This window comes from Myodes glareolus, chromosome 24, assembly GCF_982192425.1.
Source record: "Myodes glareolus chromosome 24, mMyoGla1.1, whole genome shotgun sequence".
NCBI classification, from domain to species: Eukaryota; Metazoa; Chordata; class Mammalia; order Rodentia; family Cricetidae; genus Myodes; species Myodes glareolus.
The window spans coordinates 40,426,737-40,449,118 of record NC_142049.1 but is presented as its reverse complement, the minus strand read 5'-3'; the positions used below and the strand labels follow the sequence as shown (position 1 = coordinate 40,449,118).

The following is a 22,382-nucleotide window of genomic DNA, read 5'->3' as shown; positions in this document are numbered from 1 at the left end:
ATTATAAAGAGTTATAAAAATAAATGTGTTCAAAAAGGCAAAAGAAATCTTTAAATAGACAGAGTACAGACAGTCAGAGATTAAAGGAATAATAATAAATAAATATTAAAAAGCAATACAGTAAGAATAAATAATCCATGTATAGATGGACTATACACAGAGAGTCAGGACTATGTATATTATTCAGTTTTCTTTGAATTTTTTTTGTAATGGATTTAAGTAATCAACATATATACTTTAATGATATCTTAACTTCAAAATTTGAGTCTAAGGATATGTTTTTGAAAAAAATAGTTTCTTCTTTTGTTTCAACAAAGAACGAGAAGATGTGGAAATTTTCCATACTAATATGGTTTGATGTAACAAGATCCTCTGAAAGGTCACTGTGAACACCTGTAAAAAATATTTCACCCAACAGAAAGCAGTCTGAAGAGAACTATGCTATATTCCCAGATATTGTTTATACATTTAAAGGGAGATATGCTATAGAGATTTGCATTGGTATGTTTTGGCTTATTGATATAAATTTAAGGTCAATTTTGTTATACTGTGTATAAATATATTTCTGCTCTTATTAAGATGTTATGTTTGTGCAGCTCATTTAAAATATAAAATATAATTATGAAATTCAGGTTATAGACAATAATTGTAATAGTCAAGTTTGTAGTCATGTTAGTCAAGTTTTCTAGATATATAGAGATGTATTTCAGTTAGACAGTTTCAAAGAATGTAGAATATGGAATTTAAATGTTGAAAGAAGGTAGGGCTTTTCATGACAATGAGACTCATTTGCTCCTGTGTTGCAGGGAAGAGGCCACTTGTTTCTCCTGGCCAACAAGAACAAAAATAACCACACAGAACCTGTATTAATTTAAACACTTCTTGACCCATTAGCTCTAGTTTCTTATTGGCTAACTCTTATATTAATTTAACCCATTTATATTCATTTGTATATTGCCTTGTGGCAGTGGCTTACCAGCAAAGATTCTGCATGTCGGACTTTGGCTGCTGTTCCATGACATTTCTCTCTCTCTCTCTCTCTCTCTCTCTCTCTCTCTCTCTGACTTCCTTTTCCCAGCATTCAGTCCAGTTTTCCTTGCCTACCTAAGTTCTTTCCTATCAGCAGGCCAAGGCAGTTTCTTTACTCATTAATGATAATAACAGCAAACAGGGAACTTTCATATTACTCTTGGCAGCAACAATTAATTCAAGAGGAAGACAGACATCAAAGAGGCTCCTTGTGGAGTTTACTAGCCATTTGGGCAAGAATTGGCTCTTGCATGGATTGCTTGATGAACTGGAAATGCAGGACCTACAGAGAAATGACTGATAAAATTACTTAAAGGTGAGACCTTCCTTCAGCGTTCCTGTTTCATGAGAGTTTGCTAGACATTCTGCAGGACAAAGAAGAAAGTGACTGATAAACTGTCAATATAGGAAAAAATGTATTTGAAATTGCCTGTTTTGTAGAAGAGTCTGCTGGATACTATGGGCCTGTAGGCTGAATATGGATGCTTTAATGGTACAAAAGAAATTTGGGTGTCCAGGAAGTAAGAGCTCTCTATCTATTCTAGAGTTTGTGAAGTTGCTTACAATGTACATCCTGTTGGGTAATATTATATCCACTTGGAGTCTTTGATGGAGTTGAAGAATTAATAGTTATAGTCATTGTTTTCCTTAGTTATGATAAAAGAGAAAATAGATATGAATATTGTAACTGCAATTCTTACTTGATATATGTAATTTATTATGTTAAAGCTAAAACATTTTTATTTAAACAGAAAAGTGGAGTTGATGTGGGATTCACTCTGTATGTTGTGAATAGCATTGATTGTAGTGCACTACAAGGTTAAATAAAAAGCCCCCCAAAAACACTGTGAGACAAATAACCTCTAAAAATGCCATTGAGTATTTTTTTTGTGGGATTATCTACTTGAGGGCACTACCCTTTTAAGGGGTTTGTATGTGCAGGGATACTTCAATGGAGAAATCTAACTATTTCATGTGCTTTGATTATCAATTAGGCATAGTTCCTGATTTAGAGATGGGGGCTTGTGCTGACACCCTCTTTCTTGGTATACAATGGACATCTCTCAGGGAGCAGAGGACTAGAACAATGACATTCTACCTCATCACCTTTCTACTACTGTCGTGATTCTACTTTCCAAGTCAGGTTCTGTTGTCAGGGGCCTATTGTTACCACGGTGCAGCAAATCAGTCTGTTTACTTCTAACCCTGTTCCCTGTATTATTTGAGACTGAACGGTGTAAGACACTGGTTCACACTCCCAAAGAAAGAACATTTTAACACAATATTCTCTCTCTTTAATTTGAGATTAAGATTTTATTATATTTCTCCCTTCCTTTTTTAATCCATATCCTTTTAATTGTAAATTAACACTCTCAAATACCTGATCTATTTTTCACTAGTTGATATTGCATATATATATATATATATACATATATATATATATATATTGTCTCATAGTGCTTTATTGGGCTTTTTATTTAACCTTGTAGTGCACTATTTCTTTGAATTATGGTTTCCAGTTTTATTTTTTCATATATATATATATATTACTGTATATATATTAAATATAAGGTATTTTGTTTTTTTAATATTGCTTATATCTTTATTTCAGGGGTGAGTGTTTAGATTTGTAGTCTTCACTTCACATCTATCATGCAACACTCAACACCTGTTTTTAACTGTCACTTCAGTGAGGTAAGTCATGTAAATTAATGTGGTAAAATTACTTTGAGTTGTTCTTTGAAATCACAAATCATTTTCAATTATATTTCTTACAAATCATCCTGTAGCTATTGTAAACCCCGTGTCAGTTGTTCTCCATCTTCCTAATGCAGCAACACTTTAAAATAGTTTCTGATGTTTTGGTGACCCCCAGTCATTAAACTATTTGTGTTGTCACTGCATAACTGTATTTGGATACTACAGTGATTATAATGTCAATATCTGTGTTTCCCAGTGATCTTCAGTGACCCTAGTAAAAGAGTGTTTGTCCCCTAAAGGGGTTGAGACTGAAATATTGAGCATTATGATCCTGTGTAAATTTTATTGTCTTGTGTTTCCTTTCTTATGAAATATATTAAGAGGGCAAGTACTCAGGGTCAGAATAATTGTCAAGTGACACATAGTAGAAGCAACTCAACCCATAGTATCCATCAGACTTTTCCGTGAAGCAGGATATTTCAAAGATAGTTCCACCTGTATTGTTAGTTTGTCAGTCACTTTCTTCTGTGTCTGTCAGAGCATCTGACAGACTATTTTATGTAGCAGGAGCACTAAAGGACCATCTCCCCTTTAGGCAAGTCCAGCAGTCATTTCTCTGTGGATCCTGCATGTCCAGTTCATCAAGCAGTCCAGCCAAGGACAGTTTCTTGCCCAGATGGCTAACCAACTTCATGAGAAGCCTCTTCCATGCCATCTTCCTCTTTTTGTTTTGTTTTGTTTTGTTTATTCAAGTATCCGAAAACACTCTTTCCACTTCCTCCCCTCCTCCCAATACCCTCCCGCTCCCCCCACTCCCTCTCTTCCTCCCTCACCATTCCCAAGAGCAGTCAGAATTTCCTGTCCTGTGGGGAATCCAAGTTCCTCCCCCCTCCCTCCGTGTCCAGGAAGGTGAGCATCCAAACAGGCCAGGATCCCAAAAAGCCAGTCCATGCAGACGAAATAAGACCCAGTGCCATTGTCAATGGCTTCTCAGTCTTCATTTGGACCTCGGGGGCTCAGTCAGCCCCCATGTCAGCCACATTCAGAGAATCCGGTTTGAGCAAATGCTCGTTCAGTCCCAGTCCAGCTGACCTTGGTGAGCTCTCATTCGATCAGTCCCCTTGTATCAGTGGGTGAACGCACCCTTCGTGGTCCTAACTTCCAGTGCTCCAATGTGGGTCTCCATCTCTATTTCCATCCATGGTAGGATGAAGGCCCCCTCTGATTTTGCTTTCCTTGCTCACGATCTCCCTCCCTCTGCTTCTTATTTGGACCTAGGGAGTTAAGTTCAGTGTTCCAATATGTGTCTCTGTCTCTATCTCCATCCATCGCCATGTGAAGGTTCTGTGGTGACATGCAAAATATTCGTCAGTATGGTTATGGGCCAAGGCCAGTTCAGGCACCCTCTCCTCTGCTGCCCAGAGTACAATCTGGGGACCTCTCCTTGGGCCTGGGAACCCCTCCAGAATCAAGTCTCTTGCAAACCCTAAAATGGCTCCCTTAGTTGAGATATAAACTTCCCTGCTCCCAGAACCATCCTTCCTCCCTCCCCCCTCCCATTCCCCCAAGCCATACCCAATCTTCCCCCTCTCCCCTCTCCCTAACCATCTTCCCCTACTTCCACCCCCCTACCCCCCATGCACCCGAGTTTGCCTGGCAATCTTGCCTAGTTCTAATATCCTGGAGGATAACGATATGATTTTCTTCAGGTTCACCTTCTTATTTAGCTTCTCTAGGATCACAAATTATAGACTCACAGACCTTTAACTATGGCTAGAATCCACTTATGAGTGAGTACATACCATATTCCTCTTTTTGGGTCTGGATTACCTCACTCAGTAAAGCGTTTTCTATTTCCATCCATTTGCATGCAAAATTCAAGATGTCATTGTTTTTTACCGCTGAGTAGAACTCTAATGTGTATATGTTCCACACCTTTTTTGTGCAGATGTGTCTCATGTCATGAAAATTCCTAAGTTCTTAACAATTTTAAATGCTATATTCTGTGTGTATCCATCTGAAATACATCTCTGTTCATCTAGAAAAAGCTATCTAACATTCTATAAGCTTAACTATTATAGATGATGATCTACTAACCTGTATTTTTTAATCATATATTATATTTTTAAATGAACTACACAATCAAAATTCCTTAATCAAAAGGAGATATATACATATAAAAATACTGACCTTAAATTTGCATCAGTAGATCAAGATGTATACCACAACAAATTTTAATAGTTATCCCCTTTTAAATTCAAAGGAATATTTACAAACAATATTTGGGAATATGTGCATAGTCCTCTCCAAATTGCTTCCTGCTTTTTATTGGGTGAAGTAATTTTTGGAGGGGTGTTCAAGGCAACCTTTTACGGTGTCTTGCTCCATCAAACCACATTAGTGTGGAAGGATTTCACAGGTTCTTGTCTTCTGTGGAAACAAATGTAGAACCTCTTTTCCAAAGGAATGTATCCTTACATCCATATTTTGAAATAAAGATACATTGAAACTGTATGGTGGTTTAGCTTAGAAGCCCATACAATGAAATGTCTCTCTGTACTTAGCTCCTTCACAGTCAATCAATTCAAAGTAAACACAAAAATATACATAATTCAGACTTTCTGTGAAATTTCAACTCTTAGCATGTTTTATTATTTTTTTTGCTGCTTTTAATCAATGACTGTCTGTACTCTGTCTCTTTAAAGACTTTACGTTTTTAAGAAACTGCTTACATTTTTTATAACTGTCTATATTCTCTTTCATCTCTCTCCCAAGCCTAGATACATTAATCCAACACTGTTGCCCATCTAGAGGTCTTTTATGTCTGAATATGTCCTATTGTGTATCTGTTATTCTTTACTGTCAATGAGTGCTTCTTAAAATACTAACCACTTTGTGTGAACTTGAGTGGTGACATTGCTAGGGGAAATGTGGCACTTCCTGCTTGCCCCGCACAGTCAAACATGGTAGAGAAGGTATGTTCACTGCTTCTGAGCTGCACACACCACCACAGTTACAAGTATTCAGCGTGTCATTAAGCAGTTTGTAACACGCTATTTACAAACACCTTTAAATGCTTGGTGTTCTTAAAGAGCCAGTATTTGTGCTGGCGGCACGGTTTGGGAAAGCGTTTTTAAATCATTACAACTTTTTATCTGCTACTGTTGAATTGGGAAAACCTGTCTTACAACTTTTTATCTGCTACTGTTGAATTGGGAAAACCTGTCTTACAGGAACTGCATCACGCCACCAGCAAAGTGTTGGCTACCAAGAAGCCATGTGTAACTTTTTTTTATGTTTCTAGAAATGCTTTTTAAACTTTATCAGGTTTTAAGTGGATTTTCGTTGGCCATGTTGGGCACCAATTTGTTGTTATAAGGTTAGCATGTTGGCTCCTGGCTGCTCAGGTCTGACACAATCACACAGAAACTATACTATTTAAAACACTGCTTGTCCAGTAACTCTAACATAATTCTGGCCAACTCATATCCTAATCTAACCCATCTCCATTAATATGTGAATCACAACATGGCTGTGACTTACCAGGTAATGTTCTGTCCTGTGTCTGTCTCTGGCAGGGGCTACATGGCTTCTGCCTATCTCCTTCTTCTTTCTCCCAGCATCTAGTTAATTTTCCCCACCTACCTAGGTTCTGCCCTATCAACAGGCCAAGGCAGTTTCCTTATCCAGGAATGGTATTCACAACATAGAGAGGGGAATTCCACATTAGATGCCTCAGTGTTACAGAAGAACCTTGAGTGACTGTTTAGGTAACAAGAAGTCTCTGTCAATTCAAGAGTTATGGAAGTTGCTGACAATGCACTTTCTGTTTACTTAGGTAATATTATATCCTTCTGGAGTCTTCGATTGTGTTGAAGAATAAATAGTTATAATTATAGTTTTCCTTAGTTATACTAAAAAAGTAGATATAAATATTGTAAGTGTTATCCTTGCTTGATACCATACCTGTTTTGTTATATTTAATTTTACTATGTTAAATTTAAACCCTTCCTTTTTATTTAGACAAAAAGGGGTAGATGATGTGGTATTTACCTCTGTATGCTGTGAATATGTCTTATTACCATTTGTTGTTAAAGAGGCTGTTTTGGGTCTATATCAGGCTATAATATAGCCAGCCACTGATTCTGATATATTGAGAGAGTAGGGGAAGTCAGAGAGATGTCATGTAGCCCTCAAAGAAGACAAATGGACAGTTGATAAGCTACAAGCCTTGTGGTAAAATATAAAATAATAGAAATGGGTGGGTTATATTAAGATGTAAGAGCTACATCTAAAAATACAGTAGAATCATTGTCCAAGCAACATTGCCATTAATATGATTTTGTGTAATTATTTCAGGTATGGGCAGCCAGGAACGAACAAGCAATCTCTATTTACACTTATCATTGATGTGAGCAATCATGCTTCCATAGTAATATATTATTCCTTTCTTCTGTGAAATGGGATGCCAGGAAAAAGATGATGTGTACAGCCCAGGATTTCAACTGCAGTCAGGTATTGGAGAGGCAACAGATTCTACTACAATGCCAATGCACGGGCTTTTAAATAAATCAGATCATACTAAAAAGGGTTTATTCCCCTTGTTTTTGTGTATTTTTTATATGGGAATGATCTATTTGGGAGAAGGCACTCTTAATTTGATTCTTATGAAATTATACATGGATTTGCTTAAAAATATTCCAGCGTGTCCTTTCAGAGACTCCATTATTATAACAATGTGCAATGTGACTATTGTGGAATAGAAAGTTACTGGCTGTGGGTCATGTGGAAGTTCTAAAGAAATGATGTATCATGAAACCATGAGGTCAGTACAGCACTCACTGTGGGGAGATGAAAGCCATGGTGATGAAAACTTCACATAGAGGGGTTTGTATTATATGGTTTACTGAATTTTTCATCATTTAATAATGATATTATAATAACTGATAAAGTATATATTTATATAAAATTTAAAAGGCTATAAATTTGTTATGGCTGGACAGTGATGTCTCACACCTTTAATTCCAGCACTCGAGAGGCAAATGTCGGCAAATATATGATTTCTAGGCCAGCCTGGTGTACAGAATGAGTTCTAGAACAACTAAGGCTACACAGCAAAACTTGTCTGGCAATTTCTCCCATACAAAAGAAAATATGAACAAAAGCCAGTAAAGAATTTATTATGTTATATTTTATTAATAACCGTTATTGTTATGCAAATATCAGTAGTTGATAATGAAATCATGTATTTTGACAATATAATTAACATTAGAAAATAGTACTGATAGTTATCCACATGTGTGACCAGTTTACTGGAATGCTCACTTCATTCAGATCTAAAATTATGCCAAGAATAGGGCAGTCTTACTATTTCTTTGCCTCTTTCTCAACCTGAGGTGACTTAAATAAGTGACTAGATGGACCTTGTATGTATTCATTCTGTTGCCATGGTATTTGTTTATATAAAGGAACTTAGTGCATTTTCTCTATTGTGAATCCATATTCTGTGAATTAAAGCATTCGCTTTGGAGAGGATGTTTCCTGGACTAGAGGTGTTTCATTCAGGTTCATTGCCAGAGAATATCATGAACTCAAATGTTTTAAAAGGCTTTTTAAAACTGCCTCTTCATAAACATAGCAAATGATTGTTGTGGTAGTTGGGTATGTTTAGTGGAGATGTTGGCTGTCATGGTAGAAAAGATCTTTCCCTGTAGCTGCCCCAAGTAGTTGATGTTGCTAGGTTGAGTTTCCCTTGATACAGGTGCCTGAATTCCATCTGTAACCCTAGTAAGCACAGTTATTCACAAAGTAGAATTTAAATACAATTGTCTTTTAATTTTATGGGTGCTCTTTCTTGATGCATGGACCTTGCTTCATGTCTCACTAGGGAAAGATAAAGAGCAGAAAAGTATGTTAAGGTGCATTTAGTTTTATATTTTTTAAATTGTTTAACCTTTGAAATTATAATTGCACTACATAACTTAATCTATGCATTCGTCATGTAAAAACTCCTATACATCCATTTTGCTTTCATTTAAATTCATGCCTTTTTAAAACATTCTTTGATGTTTCATATACATAACAGTATCAATGTATATACATATTTCTTAATAATTAAAAATACCATGTTTGGTCTGTCTACTGTTATTTTTTTTATATTTTCAGTACTGACCATTAAGTAGTCATAACCATTTGTGTTTGTGATTCTTTTGTTACAATGAAACTTTTTTTCAGTTTTTCTGGATGAGGTACATTTTCTCCATTATTATTTGCTTTACTTCACATGAAAGAAAAGATTTGTCTTTTGAGCATTGCTGTTGACTTACCTAAAGTTCATGTGAAACTCTAGATGGCACCAGTGTACCTCAAATTTCATAGCTATATTCTTCTGTTAGCTGTTTGATGCCAGGCCTCCTCTCATTTTTAGCTTGGGAAATATTTATTTCTCCAGCATTCCTTGCTAGGGGAGGTAACTGTGGAAATACATTGTATTAGTTCTATCACAGAGAGAGGCATAGAGGACATTTCTCTCTCTTCCAATAAAATCTATGGCTGCATACCTTAGAAAGTGTTGCTTTTAGTAATGATTTCGAGAATAATTTTAAGACAGATGCTATTTGTGTATTTTTAAAATTAGGCCTATATTTTGGTATATGGTCTGCTTTATTGTTTACGTATATTTTAAATTTTTTTGAAACTATAATATATACATCATAGTCTCCTTTCCTTTTCTTTCCAAATCCTCCCTTATAACCTTTATTGTTCACTATGAGATTCATGACCTCTTTTTTATTGTTTGTTCTTATACACACACACACACACACACACACACACACACACACACACACACACACAAACTCCTAAATAAATAAATACAGAAATTTTACTATGTTATCCAACTATGACGAAACATTCGAGTAGCTTTTTACCTAGTATATCTTTTGGCAATTTATAAGATGAGCTAAATGATGAGTAGTAAATGACATTTTAAGCCATTAATTTATATCAGAAACATTGTGTGTGTGTGTGTGTGTGTGTGTTGTGTCATATTTCAGCATACCTGTGTTAACATGTGTGTGTTGTGTCATATTTCAGCATACCTGAAAACAGGCATTATGAATGAATTACTCTTATCTTGTGCTTATTGTCAGGGCAGTTTCATCAATACTGGATTTCTTGTGGTTCTAGGCAAATTTTAGAAAAATTTTGAACTTTGTAAGAAAAGAATGGAATATATGGAGGTCTCTATGCCCACTGTATGTAATAACTATATTGTCTGTGAATATTGCAGTCATAGTACTATTGAAACTACTTGTCTAGAAATTTTGAACTTTCTAAACCCTTATATAGGTATTACTGATCCTATGGAAATGATTTTCTCTGTAAGTTTACAGTTTCTCATTATTTATACTTAAACAATTTCTGGCTTATTTTATGATCCTGATGTAGGGTCTCACGTGCTTGCTCATGATAATCTCAGTCTCAAGCATGGAAGAAGTGCTTCTCCTCAATTCCTGAGAAGGTTTCACTGAAGACTCACTCACCACACCTCGCTGGTGGTAATGCAAATCTTGTTTTATTTTTCCCTTTCCTTTACAATTACATATCTTGCATTCAACATTCCATTCAATATTTATTTTTTTCATGTAGTAATATGTTTGCTGGTATATTGTAAATCCATGTATTTTGTATATATCTTACTATTTTTGCAAATATTACATCCTATTCATTTTAGTTAGACATAGTTTATGTTTCTTGCTAAACAAACAATTTCTGTTCATTTTTTCCAGTCATTTACCTGAAGACAATGTCCACTAAATGTTCTGTGAAGTAGCATCCACTTGTATCTTTTTCGTTCTTACTTTTGGGGAAGTATTGAACCTTTTGGATTCGAGGTATTAAGTCCCTTTAAATTCATAATATTCAAGTTCAATATATCACCTGATTTCTTAAGTACCTTATTGGATTTATCTTTCTTAATAAATATAAAGTTTTCATGCATTTATACAGCTTTTGGTCATTGTCATTCCAATTCTCTTGTCTTGTTCTCCTTCTCTGCTTAAATAGTATTTCTTAACTCACTGGGCAATATATTTCCCTTTTATATTAAAAATTTAAGAACTTAATAGAAATCTTGTTTATTTGTATAGTTTCCACATCAGTATCTCTCAAATTCTTATTGAGTATTCCTTAAGCCACTGTCAAATTTATTACCTCCTAATTAATTATTTTTATTTTTATTATATATACACACACATATTTATACACACACACACACACACACAGTGTTTAAGTATAACCTGTTGAATCCATTTGTTGCTCCAAGCTCTACAGTATTATGTTGATATAATTGCAAAATAACAATATTGGTAGATGTTATAATATCTTTGGAAGTGATGGTTAGGACTTCTTAATTACATGCGCTCACTAACCCTGTTACGTTTGTGAGTTGCAGTATTAGACATGCTTGAACTCTTTCTAAAGAAGACTTGAGTTCAATTAGGTTGATATTAATTATTGATAAGATATGAACCAGTAGTGCACTTTAAGTGAAAACTAGGTATGCTGGTTGTTGTCTTTCAAAGCTATCATAACTAAATCATAGAATTGAATCCATTTTTTTTCCGTGACTGCTTTCCTCATAACTTCCTGGTCTCTGATAGCTAATTTCCAGTCTCAAATCTTTTATGTAGTTCCTGTTCAAATTTTTATAGTTCCATAACAAAAACACAGTGTTTAAGCAACAGAGACTTGACTTCCACTTCTTGGAAGCAACAAGGTCACCACTAACAGACAATTATCTTAGTACTCTCCTAGGCACCCTTACTAACAATTTGAATGGAATTTTCTCCTGACTGACTCTGATGTTCTCTTTATTTAGTCATGGCCCCTGCTGGTCAGGTTATCTTCCAAAATGTGTGAAATTTCCTGTTTTGTATGTACATAATGTATAAATATTAGATAATTTTGAGATAGTAAAATATTGATTCCTTGTCATTTTTACCACCATTACTGTTTCTACTTATTTGTTTTTTAATTTTGTTTTAATTTCTTTAATTATTTATTTATTTATTTATAAAAATTTCCACTTTCCCCCCTCCTCCCAATACCCTCCCATTCCCCCCACTCCCTCTCCTCCTCCCTCTCCAGTCCTGAGAGCAGTCAGGGTTTCCTGCCCTGTGGGAAGTTCAAGGTCCTCCCCGCTCCCTCCAGGTCTAGGAAGGTGAGCATCCAAACAGACTAGGATCCCAAAAAGCCAGTACTTGCAGATGAAACAAGACCCAGTGCCATTGTCGATGGCTTCTCAGTCAGCCCCCATGTCAGCCACATTCAGAGAATCCGGTTTGATCACATGCTCATTCAGTCCCAGTTTAGCTGGCCTTGGTGAGCTCTCATTAGATCAGTCCCCATGTATCAGTGGGTGAACGCACTCCTCGCGGTCCTGACCTCCTTTTTCATGTTCTCCCTCCTTCTGCTCCTCATTTGGACCTAGAACCACATTGCAGAAATTACAAGTCATAATATTATATATGTACTTCTCTTATTTATCTTTTAAATCTAGAGTGGTGGAATATTTTATACTTTCTGATCAATTAACTTATCCAATATAATGTTTAAAAATACTTGAGTCTCTTGATTGATGTATATTTTTTTATTAAGGTATGTCAGGACCTATTTTGGATTTTGATTTTTTACTTCATTTTTGTCTATTATTTAATGGTAGTTGCTGTTTTATTTGGCATCATTTTATTATTATTTATGATGTATAAGAGACATCTAACTGGGAAATTGAACTAACAGAGTGAGGACTTTTTAAAGATAGGTGGTGATGTACACATGGGACTTGTAGGCACACTGGTTTTTCTTATTCTGGTTCTTCTCCCATCACCTTAACTCTTTGGCAATTATTGTTCCAGCAAAATCTTGTATTTTTGTCACCATGCCTATTAGATTAAATAATTTGTTTTAAAAATACATAATTTTGTTTTTTATAATGTTTTTTCAAATATTTCTACCTCCATAATACAAATTATTTTACTAATGTGACAATAATTAATTTATAATGAATTGATTTCTTTGCTTATTTTTTATCTAGAAGTATGTTGTTATATGGGATATTTCAATGTACTTTATGTGCTATTGAGTGAGGAACTCAATTTTCATATTGTATCCACTTGTCCCAATGGTTTTGAAAACGACTGTGTCATCTGCAAATATCAAAAGATTTTGAAATTCAGTGATATTTTACACACACACACACACACACACACACACACACACATTCCCATTATAATACCAGAATTGATGAGCTCTAGGGTCCATGACAGACTCTGTCTTAATAAATATAAACTGTAACTGGATGGAATATGAGTTCCAATGTTGAACATGTCTCCATACAACTGTAGATCCCTTACACATACACAAATGTATTTAAATGTTCATTTTTTACACCTGATTTCATTTCACTATTCTTCATTTAACTAAATACCATATCCAAATGACTTCATGATAACTAATTTGTCATAAGTTTTGAAATATGAGCAAAAATTGACATTCTCTTTCTGTACTCTTCTATCTGAATATTGTGTCAATCTTGACTATCTTGTGCCAGGTCCTTACAAAGTATAAATGAGTAGACCACAAAGTAATATATCTATACTGTGTGTGGGATACTTTTAGCCTCTAAATGGTTTTAAAAATTATTTGCTTCTAAAGTCAATGTATTGCTATATTTCAAAAAATTAATGTTTTTACTAATTATCACAATTACATGTCTTTAAGTGTACTCAGATCTGTTTATCCATATATTGTCCTTTAACTTATGGTGTTTATTTCTCATACAGCATCTGACTGTGCTCTTCAGTGAGGTTCCGGTTCAAGTGGTAAAGCCATACTTTCTCTCTGCATCCCAGGAAGTTGACACTGGATGAGACATGTTCCCTGAATTTATGGTATTGTAAAACCACTTACTTCCTGTTTTCATTTGGAATTGTTGATTACTCATGTAATTACATTGAAGTCTATCTTTTTTTTAATTTAGAATTTGCTGATTATTTGACTTTACCTTATTTATTAAATTATTGAGTGCGTGACTTTACACAATGTTATGTCCTTTTTACAAAACATTCAAAAATCTTGTTTGCCTTGAGGACCAGATATCTAAGAACAAGAAATGTGTAGTATTTACTTTCTCCACAAATTGGCTTAATGAAACCTTCCAGGACAATGTGAGAATATGGCAAAGGTTAATATTCCTGGTAAAGGTTAATATTCCTGGCAAAGGTTAATATTCAACATGCAGAAGTGCTGTCCACAAAGGATCTGTATATTTTTTGCTTCCATACACAGGTGTCATATTTTCTACATGCTAGAGGGATTCATTGTGTTTATTATCTCATATTCATTCTAGTTTATTGTCATTAGGTATGTGGACTTGTCATTTTATTCCTTTTTTAGATTTTTAATTCTTTTATTATCAAATAGACTCCAAGGTAAGAAAAGTAGCTCAAACTGTTCACAATATTGCCTGTATCTATGAGGGACACTTTATTGTGTAGTCAGTAAATGAAACAGAAAAACAATAAGATGATCTTAGAAAGGGATGCAGACTAGCTGTGCCTTCATTACTCCCCTCAACCTTGAACAATAGACAAGTTTTCTCTTGTGGGATAAGGAATAATACAGGTGAGGGTTTGTGCAATCAGGCCACTAGGTTTTTGTGGAAAATAAATTTCTATATCTGGCAATGAGTACAATGAGATATTCTGGTAGTGAAAAAATGGGGAAAATGTTGGCAAGAGGAAAGTTGTAAAAATCATGAAAATCATGGAATTTGTAGATTATTAGAAATGTAGACAATGGTTGTTTGCATTAACATAATCATGTTTGAATGGAGTTCAAAAAGAGGAACCCAAATATCTATGTAATTCTTTCTCTTTCTCTCTCTCCCATCTTGATATTATAAGAAACTAAAATAACATCACACTATTTTTATAGTAGATTTTATTTAGTTAAATCACCTTTCAGATATACACATATCATATTCCTGAGATTCTAACAGAAGATGTTGTAACTTAAAATTAGTATAGTTTATATGCCAAACCCAGCTCAGTGATTTTCCTGATCAAGAACACAATTCCTTCCATTATAAATTCTCTTTTTTCTCCTTCCACATCACATCATACCTTCATTTTATCACTGGTTAAAATAAAGTACATGACGAGAATGACACCAGCATTTTAACAGTTTTAAGCAATTACCAATTTAGAACTTGTTCCACATAAGTGGGAAAATTTGGTGTATGTGAAAAAATATAGACCAAGCACATTTAGTGACATAGGATTCCTAAAGAAGTGTGATCATTCCTTATTTGAACTGGAAAAACACATACTCAGGCACTAGAAAGGATTACCAGAGCATGCCACACATCTTGTTCACACCTGTTGTTGGTCGTTCCAGCTGTTTGGCTTTGAGATAGCCACACAGAAACCATATTATTTCAATCACTGCTTGTCCCATTAGCTCTACCTTCTTTTTGGCTAACTCTTACATCTTAATTTTACCTGTTTCTATTAATTTGTTTATTGTCACGAGGGTATGACTTATTGGGATAAGTTCCAGTATCTGTGTCTGGTGGGGCTACATAACTTCTCTTTGACTCTGCCCTCATTTCATTTACTTTAGTTTTACCCACCTAGCTCTTTCTGCCATGCTCTACTCTAGGCTCAAAGCTCTCCTTTATTAACCAATAGTATTCACAGCATACAGAGGGGAATGCCACATCACTTCAATTTTCTGTTTAAATAATTACAGTTACAACATTTATATCTTCTTTATCTTTTACCATAACTAAGGAAAACAGTAGTTATAACTATCTATTCTTTAACTTCATCAAAGACTCCAGAGGGAAAAATATTACCTAATTAAACAGGAGTGCATTGTTAGCAACTTCTAAAATCTGGAATTGACAGAGACATCTCGCTGTATGGACAGGCACCAAAAGCTTTCTGTACCATTGGGGCATCCATCTTTAGCCTACAGGCCCATAGCATCCAGCAGATATTTCCAAGAAGCAGAAATTTCAAAGACAGTTCTGCTTATAATGACAGTTTTTCAGTAACATTTTCTGTATTCTGTAGAATGTCTTGAAGAATCTTTTATGAAACAAGAATGCTGAAGGATTTTCTCAGCTTTAGACAAGTTCAGCAGTCATTTCTCTATGGGTCCTATGTGTTCAATTCACATAGCATGCCATCAGGTAGCCAAGAAAAGACTAGATTTTTGCCCAGATGGCTAACAAACTCCATAAGGAGCCTCTTTGATTCCCACCTTACTCTTGAAGTTGCTTGGTGCTGCCAGCAGAATTTTCATGCAGCTGGAAATTTGAAGATCTTTTCTGCCTTGTAAAATTCATCAGTTGCTTTTTTCTGTATCCTGCAGAATGTCTGGTAGTTTCTTCTTAGAAGCAGGAATCCTGATGTACCACTCCATCTATTGGTAAGTTTGGAAGTGACTTTTCTGTTGGTCCCTCATGGTCAGTTAACACAGCATAATATAAAGCAGCCCAGGCAAGAGAAGTTTCATACCCAAATACTAGCATTGTCACATTGAAGGCAAATTCCATGATGAGTTTCTCAATGCCTATAAACTTCTCTAAAGCAAATGGTGCTGCCAGAAGTAGACATGTCACAGTGTTAAGAAAATTCTAAGCTCCTAAAACCTTTTAAATGCCATAATCTATAGGTCATTTAAGTATTGAAGTTTATCTAGTTAACTGGAATATATCTCTGTACTTCTAGAAAACCTAATGAACATGACTACATTTAGATTATGAGAGATGACTATCTATTAATCTGTATTTCTGAAATACACATTACATTTTTAAATGAGCTGCACAAATACAGTATCTTAAACAAGAGCAGAAATACATATGCATTGTAGGGAGGCTGCTTTTTTGTTCTTGGCTGCCCTGACTCACAAAATAACCACATAGAAACTGTATCAATTAAATTCCTGCTTAGCCCATTAGCTCCAGCTTCTTATTGACTAACTTTTAAATCTTATTTTATCCCATTTCTATTAATCTATATATGGCCATGTGGCTGTAGCCTACCAGTAAGTTTCTAGCTTCTCTGTTACCAGCGGTGACTACATGTTGTCTCCTGACTCCTTCATACGGCATATAATCAAGCAGTTCAGGCAAGAACAGTTTCTTGACCAAATGGCTAGCAAACTCCATAATGATACTCTTTGATGTCCATATTACTCATGAATTATACTCGTGCTGCCAGGAGCAAAGCTGTCTCATTGTCATGAAAAATCCTAAGTTCTTATAACACTTTAAATGCCAAATTCTGTAGTCATTGAAAAGTTTGAACAATACCTATCTGTAATATGTAGGGCCTGCTTGTTGGGGTTTCTCTCCTGCCCAGTTCCCACAGTCAGTATTTCCCCAGGAAAATCATACAGAGGTCTCCATAAGTTATAAACTGATTGGCCCATAAGCTCAGACTTTGTATTAGCTCTTATAACTTACATTAGTCCATTATTCTAGCATATGTTAGCCATATGTCTCAGTACCTTTTTCAGTGGGGCAGGTCACATCCTGCTTTTTTCATGTCTGGACAGGACTCAGGAGGAATGGGTTCTTCCTTCCCAGAAGTCACCTGTTCTCATTACCCCACCTCTACTTTCTGTCTGGTTGTCCTGCATATACTTCCTGCCTGGCTTCTGTCCAAACAGCATTTAGATAAAACATAATTGACAGAATATAGACAATTCTCCCACACTACCTCCCACTCTTTTTTAAACAAAGGAAAAATACCCATAGTCCATTTTTGGGGAATGTGTGTGTAGTATTTCAAGCTACTTCCTACTGGTTGGGGGCACTGATAATCTGATGAGGACCTAAAGAAAATTTAGAATTATGATCAAGTCCTGACTGGAGTATTCTGTGAGGCTTGGACATCTCAGGCAGCATCTTGAATCTGTTCTGGATGTAGAACTCTGACATCTGGGCCATCTGTTCCTGTGGAAATTTCTCAGTTGGTACACCTTGATCAAACCTGATTTTTCTTAACTCAGAATGAATCCACAGATTCTTGTTTCCCATGGAAAAAAAGCAAAATGTCTTATCCAAAGGAGCATAACTTATTACTTCAATTTTGACGTCAAGGTATTTTCAAAATACCTATCGTGAGTTAATTCAGCAACAATTATAAATAAATATCTTTTGGTAGCTGTTGCTCTTTCCTCAGCATTCAAAAATTCAAAGAGAGCATAATAACATACAGTATACAGATTCTCTGTATTTTCCATCTTTATGAAACTTACTTTAACCTCTTTTTTTTTGTTTTTACTTTTACTTTTTGAGACAGGTTTTCTGTATATCTTTATCCTGGAATAACTCTTTAGACCAGACTGTCCTTGAACTCACAAAGATCCACCTGTCTCTGCCTCCCAAGTTTTGGGATTAAAGGTGTGTACCACCACAACTAATTATTCTCTTTTTTTATTTTAAGGATTTTAACCTTTTTCTTTTTTCTCCAAAGACTGTTTATATTTTAACACACTGTAAACCATTTAGATGTTTTTTTTTTGTCTTTGACTCTCTCTTTACTATCTCTCTCTCTCTCTCTCTTTTTGATGACACGAGTCTTTAATATGCTAAAAAAGAATTAGAGAATTAAAGCTGTGGCTTTTACGGATAGATCCAGTCCATTTCTTAGCTTTGTGAAATTCCAGCCTCATGACAGAGATACTGGCTGTAGCTATGTTTATTGCCACAACTCTATGGCATTTCAAGGTCCCTGCCAGCAAGCAAGCTGCAGCAGTGTGCTCACAAGCCACACTCAAATGCTCCGTAGTTGGACTGCCTTCCTGAAAGAGTCAGAGTTTGCCCTGACAGGAAGGACCAGAAAGCCAGCATTTTAAAACAGAGCAGCTTTTTTCCTGCTACAGCTGAAAACCAAAAAGCATGTAGTCAGCTTTTCATCAACATGTGTAAGTGTTTCATGGCAGGACCTCTCTAAGAGCTGCAGGGTTTCGCAACTAAAGCTGAGTCAGGAAGCCTCCATTAAATGAGAGTGTTTGCCTCTATCAAGGAGGGTGGACCTAAGAAATTGCTGCTACCGAAAAGCCATGCTTTATTCTATTCTTTTCTGTCTAGAATTACTTCCAAGCTCTCCCAAGTTATATGTGAATGCAGTTGTCCAGTTGGGCACCATTTGTAACATATAATGCCTGCTTGTTGGGATTTCTCCCCTGCCCAGTTCCCACAGCCAGCATTTCTCCAAGAACATCACACAGAGGCTTCCATAAGTTATTATCTGATTGGCCCATTAGCTTAAGCTTTGTATTAGCTCTTATAATTTTATTAGCCCATTATTCTAGTATATGTTAGCCATATGGCTCAGTACCTTTTTCAGTGGGACAGGTCACTTTCTGCTTCTTGGGTGTCTGGACAGGACTTGGGAGATATGGGCTCCTCCTTCCCAGAATTCCCCTGTTCTCATTGCCCCGCCTCTACTCCGGTCTGGTTGTCCAGCATATGCTTCCTGCCTGGCTACTGGCCAATCAGCATTTATTTAAAACATAATTGACATAATATAGACGATTCTCCCGTACCACCTATCCATCTGATATCTATCTCTGTGTATCTAGAAAACTGAACTAACCTGACTACAAGCTTGACTACCATTTATGACTATCTATTACATTACACTTTTATATGAGCTGCACACAAACACAATACCTTAATCAAGATATATATATATATATATATTTATATATATATATATATGCTTTATAACAAGATTGACCTTAAATTGGTATCAATAAACCAAAGTCCATACCAATGCAAATCTCTACAGCATTTCCCCCTTTACATGTAAACAACCAATCATAAACAATATTTGTGAATATGGGCATTGTTCTCTTACATCTGCTTCCTGTTTTTTGTTGTGCAAAATAATTTTGGGGGTTGTTCATGGCTACCTTTCAGGGACCTTTTTCCATCAAACCACATTAGTCTGGAAGGTATCACATGTTCTCATCTTCTGTGGAAACAAAAGAAGAAACTAATTTCCAAAGCAACATATCCTTAGACCCAAATTTTGAAGACAAGATACCCATAAAGAATATATGTTGATTACTTTGCTCCTTCACAGGCAAAAAGTTTCCAAGAAAATACAACATACATAATACAGACTTGCTGTGTATATTCCATCGTTATGAGGTTTATTTTTCTTACTCTTACTTTTTTACAAGTTTAATATTTATTTTATAATCTTCAATCCTTTATGAGTGTCTATACTCTTTTATATTGTATATACTGTGTCTTTACTTTTTTTTTCACCCTCAAAAGTCTATGTACATTTTTCCAACACTGTGACTCATCTAGACTTCTTTTATGTCTGAATTTGTCCTATTGTGTATCTGTAATCCTTTTATGTCATAGAGAGCTTTAAAAATTGTAAACAGTTTGATCTTAGCACCACTGGATGCTGGCTCCTATTCTCTCTACCTTTCAAAATGGCAGAGGTACAATTACCACCATCTCTGGAAACACCAGGCAGGAGCTGTGCTCCTAACTGTAACTCTGAGAAGGAACATGCAGCACAAAAACCCTTTTTATCTGAGTAATAGCTAAATATTCCATGTCGTACACTACAAGGCCTGGATATATCTATGTGTATGGTGGTGGGAATCTACCATGCTCTTCTGCTTGTGCACGCCTAGTAGACCTGCTTCTGCTGCCTGCCTAGGCGGGGAATGCTGAGCCATTAGCATGATCTCAGCCACTTTCCTTCTGACCCTGAGTGGGTACAAAAGCACCTGGTCCCACAAACGCCAACCAGTGCTCAACTTCCTGATATAGCCAGAGCAGTTTATGGTGCTATTTTAAAACCATGCTTTTTTTTCCCTTTGCTACTAGTGTGGAATCAGGAAGACCTTTCTTAAAAGAGCTGCAGAATGCTGCCAGCAAGCAAAGCCCATTCAGAAAAAAAATGGCTATACTTTGTTTTCTAGTGAATAAATTTCCTTTGCAAGCACTCTCAGGATTCATGTGGACTTAGCTAGCACAAGTTGGAGCACCAATCAGTTGTAGAAAGGCCACTTGTTTTTTCCTGGTTGCCCATACTCCCAAAATAGCCACAAAGAATCTGTATTAATTAAATCACTACTTTGTCCTTTAGATCTACTTTCTTATTAAAATGTAGCTAACCACTACATCTTATTTTAACCCATTTCTATTAATCTGTTTATCACCATGTGACTGGCTGTGGCTTATGGGCAAATTTTTAGTTCAGCTGTTCCCAGCAGAGGCTACATGTCATATCTTTACTACTTTTTTCTCCTAGCATTCAGTTTAGTTTTCCCCACCTGTCTCTACTCTGTTATATCACAGGCCATGACAGTTACTTTTTTCATTAGCCAATAAAAGCAACAAATATACAGAAAGATGTCCCGCACCACTTATACTCTTTCTTTTCTCTCTTAAGCCCATATTCATTTTTCCAACATCATGACCCATTCAGAGTTATTTTTTGTCTGAATCTGTCTTATTGTGTATATGTAATCATTTTCTGACCAGTGCAGGATTTCCTTTTAATGATAAGAAGGCAAGGCTAGGGCTAACTCTGTGGCTTTGCCTGTTGTCTCTGCCTCATCCAAAATGATGGAGGCATGTTCACCACCTCTGTGAGTCATAATACCTGACCCAGCTCCAGGTATGCAGAGGATTTATGTTGCCATTAATCAACTTGTAGCACTCTGTTCACAAAACCCATTATACTGCTCCATAGCAGGATCTTCTGAAACAGTTTGTGCTGCCATCATGAACCAGGAAGCTGTCTCTTAAGGAAGAGAAGCCATGCCTCTGCTTATGGCCAGGAAGCAAAGGCTATCTGGGGAAAATGCTTCTACCAAAAAACCTCACCTGGCTACATTTTTTGTGGGGTTGGAACCCCCATTTTCATGAGATTTTTAAAGGTTTTTAAGGTCTTATGTAGATCTATGTACCAGACTATGGGTGCCATTTTGTAACTGAAATCTGCTTGTTTGTTTTCTTACCACTCAGACCCAAATAATCACACAGAAACTCTATTAGTCACAACAGTGTTTAGACAATGACTCTGGCAGGCGTATTTCTAGTTAGTTCCTATATCTTAAGTTAACACATTTGTCTTAACCTTTGCATCAATACAATCTGTGGCCTACTAGTAAAGTTCCTACATTCTTCTCCTTCAGCAGCTACATGACATCACTCTGACTACACTTCCTATCCCTATTTATAGTAAGTAGACATAAGTCAAAATTAATCTTAGAACAAGTAGTTCAAAATAATTTTAAAACAAAATTAAAGTTTACTAGTGTAAAATAAGTTTTAAAATTATTGTAAATTATTTGAGAATGCACTTGTATAGCAAGACATTCCAAAATTCTACTAATTGCCTCACTCTTTGTTAGGCCACAGTTTCACCAGAGTAAATTTCTTGTTAGCCTCATTACAGGGTAATGATGAATAGGGAATTAAGAATTTCAGACTTCTGCTCTTCTCTCCAGTGTCCGACCAACTCCAGCTTTGTGTGACAGACAAAACATAGCATCTCAAGCTGTATGTAAGACCAAACAACTTGCCTTGTATTAAG

The 22,382-nt window shown here is 35.8% G+C and overlaps 1 long non-coding RNA gene across 10 annotated transcripts in view; it reads left to right on the top strand.

The window, feature by feature from the left end:
* The window catches only part of LOC125397736 (uncharacterized), a 184,796-nt gene that overhangs the window by 128,025 nt on the left and 34,389 nt on the right, over window positions 1-22,382 (top strand). For all 10 annotated transcript variants that reach the window (XR_015736315.1, XR_015736310.1, XR_015736311.1 and 7 more), the window contains 6 exons: window positions 2,642-2,724; window positions 7,090-7,245; window positions 10,180-10,289; window positions 10,521-10,625; window positions 13,575-13,682; window positions 16,171-16,227. This is a non-coding gene — a long non-coding RNA (uncharacterized LOC125397736). The remainder of the gene's footprint in view (window positions 1-2,641; window positions 2,725-7,089; window positions 7,246-10,179; window positions 10,290-10,520; window positions 10,626-13,574; window positions 13,683-16,170; window positions 16,228-22,382) is intronic.